Source organism: Hemiscyllium ocellatum, chromosome 49 (genome assembly GCF_020745735.1).
Source record: "Hemiscyllium ocellatum isolate sHemOce1 chromosome 49, sHemOce1.pat.X.cur, whole genome shotgun sequence".
Taxonomy (NCBI): domain Eukaryota; kingdom Metazoa; phylum Chordata; class Chondrichthyes; order Orectolobiformes; family Hemiscylliidae; genus Hemiscyllium; species Hemiscyllium ocellatum.
In genome coordinates this window covers 6,324,536-6,333,502 of record NC_083449.1, presented here as the reverse complement: position 1 = coordinate 6,333,502, position 8,967 = coordinate 6,324,536, and positions in this window count along the sequence as shown.

Genomic DNA, 8,967 nt, shown 5'->3' with positions numbered 1-8,967 from the left:
CCTTCAGTCCACCAAGTCCATGCCGACTATAATCGCAACCTATACTAGTCGCACTTGTTTGCACTTGGCCCATATCTCTCCAAAACTTTCCTATTCTTGTACTTATCGAAATGTCTTTTAAACATTATAACTATCCTTTTATCCGCCACTTCGTCTGGGAGTTCAATCCACACTTGTACCGCTTGCTATTTAAAAAAAACAGTTACCCATCATGTCATTTTAAAAATGTTGCTCCTCTCACCTGAAAACTATGCCCCCTGGTCTTGACGACGCCTCCACCCTTGGGAAAAGACACCTGCCATTCACCTCATCTATGTCCATCATGATTTCATAAACGTATATACCCCTCAAACTTCTATACTCCAGTGATAATAGTCCCAGCCCATTCAGTCTCTCCTCATAACTGCAACGTTCCATTCCCAACAACATACTGATATATCTTTTCTGAACCCTCTCCAGCTTAATAATGTCTTTCCTCTGACAGGGCAACCAGAACTGGACACAATACACCAGAACAGGCTTCACCAGTGTCCTGTACAACCACAACCTGGTGTCCGAACTCCAACACTCAATGGTCTGAGCAATGAAGTCAAGTGTTCTAAACACCTTCTCAAACTCCCTGTCTACCTGTGACACAAACCCAATGAGTTTCTCCTTATCTCACACTTTCACTGACAATCTTGAAATTCTAGCCAGACAGTTACTAATAAACAAATGAGTGGGAAACAATAACTTGTTTTCCCGTCAGAATTGTTCAAATTTACAACACGTCAGTAAGGTCACCACTCCATCTAAAATCCCTCATTGTTGTATGAGAAGGATACCATCTCCTTCACACTAAGGTTTCAAAGCCTTCCTTAAATAAGGTATCCAGAACAGAACAAAATCAGCCTGGGTAATAGATGGCCAACTCCCTTTGTCAAATGTATTTCTAAATTCAGCTTCTGTTGCCTGTGTCGGTAAGGTGTTATACACTTACAAAGAATTACCCAACAGATCAAAGGTTGATCTCCAATGCGATCTAATATTCTCCATTCAATGCTTGTGGTGTCACCAGAATTAATTTCTTTTCTGTCCTCTGCTTTGTGTTGGGTTAGCTCAATTGGCTGAAGTGTGGGTTTAAATCTCTCTCTTTTTTTCTCTCTCTCTTTGTCTCTTTGTCTCTGTCTCTGTCTCTGACTCTCCAGCTGAGGTCCACCACTGTCTTGTACAACTTCAACATCACCTCCTTGTTCTCAGTCTCTGTGCCCCTATTAATAAAGCTGAGGATGTTGTGTGTTTTATTAACTGCTCTCCCCTTGTTAAAGCCGCCTTCACTGATCTGTGGACATATACCCCCAGGCTCCCTCTGCTCCTACACCTGCTTTAGCTTTTTTACCCCCCAAATCTATTGTCTTTCTGTTTCTTTGAACCAATGTCATTCCCCAAATTTGTGTTGAATCAATTTTGTCTTTATTTTTGGATGTTCATGAATTAAAACCTATTTTGTTTAAATCAAACTTAATTTTCTCCTTTCTAGTTGTTTTGCTACTAATTAAAAATATAACTCCACAAGAACATACAGTCTAGGATCAGGTTGAGTCAATTTAGCCCCTCAGGAACTTGCTCCGCTATTCCATATGATTACAGCTGATCCCATCTCAGCCTCAACCGCACTTTCCTGCAAGCTCTCCCTTTGACCCATCACTGATTAACAATCGATCTGTCTCCTCCTCCAATTTATGCAGTGTCCTGGGGATGGGGGAAGTGATCCCACAGATTTACAACCCCTTCCTCATTTCAGAGATTTCATTCCTCCTTATCTCTGTTTTCAATCTGCCCAGCCCCTTATCCTGAACTGATGACCTCTCGTTCAAGATTCTCCCACAAGAGTAAACACCCTCTCTCCATCTCCTCTGTCAATACCCCCTTTAGCATCTTATAGCCCTCAGTTAGTTCTCCTCTCTATACTCCAGAGAATCTGCTCAGTCTCTCATCTATGGCAAACCCTTCATCGCTGGAAATGATTGGGTGAATCTCTTCTGAACTGCATCTGTCCTCAAGTAAAGAGATCAAAATTGTACCAAGTCTGTTCTCATAAGACTAACCTTTTCTTCTTGGCAATCAATTCAGTGATCTCCTTTGAACTCCCTCCAATTCAACTACATCCCTCCTCAAGGAATAGGACCAAAAGTGTCTGCAGTATTCCGGATGTGGAAACCCCAATCTCTTTTACGGTTGTAGTAACAATTACCTACTTCAATACTCCATTCCTTTCACATTAAATGCCTTCCTTGTGACCTGCTGTAGCCTGTACGCTACTTTGAGATTCATCCACATGGACATCCTGTTCCCTTTGCACTCACATTTCGAACGTTCTCTCCTATTCAGATGATAACTTGCCTTTTTCAATTCTTCCAACTGCAATGGATAACCTCGCCACTGATGGGACTGACCAAAGCTCAGTTCAGTGTCTAACGGAAATTGACTGTCCTCGATTTGACCTGTTATGCTTGAGATTTGCTAATGAGTCAGACACCGTGATCCATTTGCTCCAATTTGTCTAACAAATGTAAAAATGTTGGCTTTGCACCCCAGAGTGATTTTCAGCCCATTCAGACAGTGTTTGAATGCTGTTTCAACTTGTTAGCCACCTCACTAACTTACCTGTGCCACCGGGAACTGCTGGAAGAATCAGCTGGAGAAAATAAGGCAGAAAAACATGTTTTGACTGTAAATATTCAGCTTCACCTGCTAGCAAATGAATCTGGATACATTGACTGATGCGCAAGCAACAATTATTCCAATTGTGATCTTTAGTTTATAACTCTGCTGACCATTCTTCTGAACACAACACATTACTTGGGGAGACATAAAAAGTAATTTCATATGCAACTTGTTCAGCCTGCTCTCATCCTCACAAAGCACGTTCCCACACCGTGTTTTTTTTTAAGTTCACTGGTGGGTTGTGGAAATCACTGACTGGGCTGTGAATTTATTATCCATCCCAAGTTGACCCCTTGAGAATGAGGTAATGAGCTGCCTTATTGAACCACTGCAGTCCCTGTGCTGTTGGTAGACCCACAATACCATTAGAGAGGGAATTCCAGGATTTTGACCCAGCAACACTATAAACGAACAGCTGATATATTTCCATGTTGGATGCTGAGTGGCTCAGAGGGAAACTTGCAGGAGGTGGTATTCTCATGTACCTGTTGTCCTTGCCCTTCTAGATGGAAGTGGTTATGGGTTTGGAAGGTGCTGTCTGAGGAACCTCCACAGTGCATCTCACAGATGGTACACACTGCTACTGAGCATAGATGGTGGAGAGAGTGGATGTTTGTGGATGTGGTGCCAATCAAGCATGGGCTGTGTTGTCTCTGGATGGTGTTTGGCTTCTCAAGTGTTGTCTACAAGGTGCATTGCAGAAGTGAGTGAGTGTCTATGTGCGGGCTCGTGAAAGTGTGTGTGTGTCAATGAGTGTCTGTGTTTCTCTCTCACACACATGCACACCTTCATACTCTCACTCAAACACACTCACACTCATACTCTCTCATCCACACACCCTCATACACTCTATGTGACCAACATTAATTTGAAAACCACATTGTTCTCCAGTTGGGACTCAATCACTAGAGTTACCTACTGGAGTGTCCCACCCACCTTGTTTCCTGATCTGGAGTTTAATGGGAAGTAATGTGACGAGAGAAAGGATCAGAAACAGTAGGACAATGTTCCTGTGCTGGATTCAAAGAGGGATTTCCTGTCAATAACATCATTGCTTCAGCAAACACCAACACCAGTGTTTCCTGTTCCCTGTTGCCCTTACCCGCTTCCAACAACCATCCATTTGGAGGAAACCCCTGTATGTGTGAAAGTCACTCCATATCCTCACCATTGCAATGACATCACTGTTTCTGTGCAGCCTGTCTCATTAACAATATCCCACCACTCCAACCCAGACTATTCAATGCTAAACTCAAAAGACCACTCTGCACTCATATCTTTTGAAATTGTCTAATAGAAATTATTGTGCCTCATTTTCACAGCCTACATCTATCGAGGCAAAACTTCCCTTTGTCCTCCACCTATCAGCAGCAATTGGGCCATTCACAGAGAAACATCGAAAATTCATCGCGAGGTGGCCTTTTGGCCCCTCCAGCTGCTCTGCCCATTCAATGAGATTATGGCTGATCACCCAACTTGATCCTGTATCTCCCTGTGCTATCCCTTTAACAACTAAGAGCTGTATCAACTGTTTCCTGAATAACATGCAGTATTCTGGCCCTGACTGCTTTCTGTGGCAGAGAATTCCACAGGCTCTCCACTCTCTGCATGAAGACATTTCTCCCCATCTCCTGCCCAGTTTCCTTTAGATTGTGACCCCCTCGTTCTGGACTCTCTGGTCACTGGGAACACCCTTCCTGTGTTCACTCTCTCGTTCTTGTTCAAATTGAGAGGTTTCTATGGGATTTCCTATTAATTCTTCCAAACTCTAGTGAATATCATCCTAACCAATCCAGTCTCTCCATCTGTCAGTCTTGCCATCACAGGAATCACTCATGGAAACCTTTACTGTACAACCTCATGAAATCCCAAACTACGCGCACAGTTCTCCAGTGTAGCTAGCCACCCCTGCTCCTGGACTTGAATCCTCTCGCTCTGAAGGCCTCCCTTATCTGAGAAAGGATGTTACTCTCCTCTTCACTCCCCACCAACCCGCATAGCTGCTGCCATACATTCTGGTCAGAATTACTGGTCACATTAAGTATTGTTGCACTAGGACCCGTGCTGATCACAACAGACTGGTATTGGCCTTGGTGCTGGGACTGGAAAAAAATCAGTGGCCAGCTCTGTCCTGTCTGAGCTAGAGTTGTAATTTCCGCTGGCATTGTTTAAGACCTTCTGTTGAAATAGGGCCCAGTACCTCTGCTCGTTACACACTCTGGAACGAGACAACTCCCAATCAGAACCTCCGTTTTAGTGGCTCGGGGGGTGAGGAAAACCCCAGGAACTGGAACAAAAAGGAAATAAAAGATTGGATGTTGAAATTGTCTCAGTTTTTCATGGATGTTATCATCGATGCACGATGATAATTGATGGAAAGGAGACATAAAACAAGCGAGATTTCACATCATAGCAAAGTCACCCTGTGTTGTACAATCTACACTTTGAAAGATTTGTGTAAACTATGGATGGCCAAATGATACATCATCCAACCATTGCCTCTTGATGTTCAATGGTGTCCCCACCCGCTGCACTATCAACATCCTTGGGCGTTACTGTCACTGTCTGCACCCCAGCCTATTATCAATACTGGGAGTTATCGTCACTGTCCCCATCCCGCTGCACTATCAACATCCTAAGGGTTACTGTCACTATTCCCACTCCCACCCCACTATCAATATCCTGGGGGTTACCATCACTGTGGTCAACCCCACCCTAATATGAACATCTTTGGTATTAACTTCAGCCTCCTTCAGCTCGTATTGTCTCAGCTTCGACCCTTCTCTGATGGATTGTTTAACAAGGAATTGTAGAGTCAGAGATCTACAGCACAGAAACGGGATCTTCAGCCGACTGAATCCATGTTAGTCACAAGCAGCCAACTCTCTACTCTCAAATACCATTTTCCCAGTCATAGGGTCACACAGCATGGAAATAGTCCTGTCGGCCCAGCGCGTCCATGCTGAGCAGATCTCACTCACAAAACTAGTCCCATTTGTTTACGTTTGGCCCATATCTATTGAAACCTTTCCTATCCATGTAGCTTTCCAAATCTCCTTTAGAGGTTGTTATTGTACCCACTTCCACCACTTCCTCTCCCCAAAAGCATTCGAAATATAAGGCTCTTCTTAGACCATATTTGGAACATTGTGAGCTGTTTTGGGCCCCCTATCTAAGAGAGGGATGTGCTGAACTTGCAAGGGGTCCAGAAGGCGTTTATGAGAAAGATCCCAGGGAGATAGGAGACAACATTGAGGACTCTGGTTCTTAATTAGAAGGGTGAGGGAGAATCTGATTGAAAGTTACAGAATATTGAGAGGCATGGTTAGAGTGGACATGGAGAAAATGTTTCTATGAGGACCCAAAAGCACAGCTTCAGAATGAAGGGATGTCCCTTTAGAACTGACATACTGTTCAGGTGGGAGGGTGGGGGGGGAGAAGAAAGGACTTACTGGGGATAAGCAATGGGGCATAGTCTCTGGCATAAAATATGTCCGTGTTGCTTAGAAGAAAAGGGGGAAAGAGAAGCAGAGTATTAGTCATTGGGGACTCCATAGTTAGGGGGACAGACTGGAGGTTCTGTGGAAATGAGAGAGACTTACCATAGGTGTGTTGCTTCCCAGGTGCCAGGTTCATGATGTCTCTGATCGTGTTTTCAGGATCCTTGGTTGTAGTTTGCATATAGATGAGGTTGTGATTAGGTAGGTCCAAACTAAGGTTTCCGGGTCAGAAGAGCATTCCAGTCAGGAAGCAGTTGGTTTGAAGTATGTCTAATTCAATATCATGAGCGTCCGGAATAAGGTGGGTGAACTTGCAGCATATGTTGGTACCAGGGATTTTGATGTTTTGGCCATTTCAGAGACCTGGGTGGAGCAGAGACATGAATGGTTGTTGCAGGTTCCACCATTTAGATGTTTCAGGAAGAATAGAGACAATGTAATAACGAGGTGCAGTATTACGGCTGCAGAACGATTGTTTGAGTACTCATCAACTGAAGTAGTATCGGCTGAGATTAGAAATAGGAAAGGAGACAGTTTTCTCTCGGCCTCTGAATAGTTCCAGAGATTTAGAGGAAAAGGATAGCAAAGATGATTCTTGACAGGAATGAGAGTGACAGGGTAGTTGTTATGGGGGACTTAAACTTCCCAAATATTGACAGGGAATACTATAGTTCAAGTGATTTAGATGTGTCCTTTTTTGTCCATTGTGTGCAGGAGAGTTTTCTGCCACATTATGTAGACAGGTCAACAAGGGGTGAGGCCACATTGGATTTGGTACTGAGTAATGATCCTGTCCGAGTGTTAGATTTGGAGGTAGGTGACCACTCTGGTGATAGTGATCACAAATCAATTATGTTTACTTTACTGCTGGAAAGGGATAGGCATAAATCGGAGGACAAAAGCTACAGTTGGGGGTAAGGCACTTATGATATGATTACACAAGACTAAGGATGAATAGGATGGGGAAGGAAACTGCAGGCAATGGGCACAATAGAAATGTGGAGCGTCTTCAAGGGCCCAGTGGGAGAAATGGCAGATGGAGTTGAATTTAGATAAATGTGAGGTGCTGCATTTTGGGAAAGCAAATCTTAGCAGGACTTGTGTGCTTAATGGTAATGTCCGAGGGAGATTTGCTGAACAAAGAGACATTGGAGTGCAGGTTCATTGCTCCTTGAAAGTGGAGTCGCAGGTGGATAGGATAGTGAAGGAGGTGTTTGGTATACTTTCTTTGATTGGTCAGAGTATTGAACACAGGACTTGGGAGGTCATATTGCAGAGGTAGAGGACATTGGTTAGATCACTTTTGGAACATTGCATACAGTTTTGGTCTCCTTCCTATTGGAAGGATGTTGTGAACTTGGAAAGGGTTCAGCAAACTTGTACAAGGATGTTGGCAGGGTTGGAGGATTCGGACTATATGGAGAGGTTGAATAGGCTGGGGCTGTTTTCCCTGGACCGTCAAAGGCAGAGGGGTGACCTTATAGAGGTTTATAAAATTATGAGGGACATGGAATTGTAATCAGACAAAGTCTTTTCCCTGGGGTGGGGGAGTCCAGAACTAGAGGGCATAAGTTTTGGGTGACAAGGCAAAGATATATGAGAGACCTAAGTAGCAACTTTTTCACTCAGAGGGTGGTATCTGTATGGAATGAGCTGCCAGATGAAGTGGTGAGGGCGAGTACAATTGCAATACTTAAAGGACATCTGAATGGGTAAATGAATAGGAAGGATTTAGAGGGATATGGGCTAGGTGCTGGCAGGCAGGACTAAATTGTGTTGGAATATCTGGTAGGCATGGACGAGTTGCACTGACGGGTCTATTTCCTTGCTCTACATCTCTATGACTCTATAACAGCTACACTGTGTTCATGAGAAGTATGTAACTGTCAGGCAGGCAGGAAGTTGTCGAGCACAGGAGCCATGGTTTACTGAAGAAGTTAAATCGCTTGTCAAGAGGAAGAAGAATGCTTATGTTATGATGAGATGTGAAGGCTCAGTTAGGGCGATTGAAAGTTACAAGGTAGAGCCAGGAAAGACCTAAAGTGAGCTAAGACAAGTGAGGAGGGGGCATGAGAAATTGGTGGATAGGATCAGGGAAAACCCAAAAGCCTTCTATTGGTATAGAAGGGATAAAAGAATGACTTAAGTAAGTTTAGTGTCAATCAAGGACAGTAGTGGGAAGTTGTGCATGGAGTCACAGGAGATAGAAGAAGTACTAAATGAATATTTTTCATCGGTATTCACACTGAAAAAAGACAATATTGTCAAGAAGAATACTGAGAAACAGTCTACAAGACTAGTTGGGATTGAGGTTTAAAAGGAGGTGTTAGATATTCTGGAAAGTGTGAAAATAGATAAATCCCCTGGGCCAGGTGGAATTCATCCCAGGATTCTCTGGGAAGCCATGAAGGAGACTGCACAAAGTTTGGCTTTGATCTTTATGTCATCATTGTCTACAGGAATGGTAGGGGTAGACTGGAGATGGCAAATGTTCCCTTGTACAAGAAGGGGAATAGAAACACCCCTAGTAATTAAAGACAAGATATCTCTCGTCTTCCTCAAGGCAAATGTTTGATGAACCAAGAAAATGTAATATTTTGTCTGTACGAAGTCGTGTGTGACAATCAGCAGGTATGCTACTGCTGCGAGTGGAGAACATCATTTCCGTAATTATAGAATGGATTGTGTCAAACACATATTGAGCTCAATTTCCAGAAGTAGAAGAGTCAAACATAACTGATGATTTTTTTCTTTTATATAT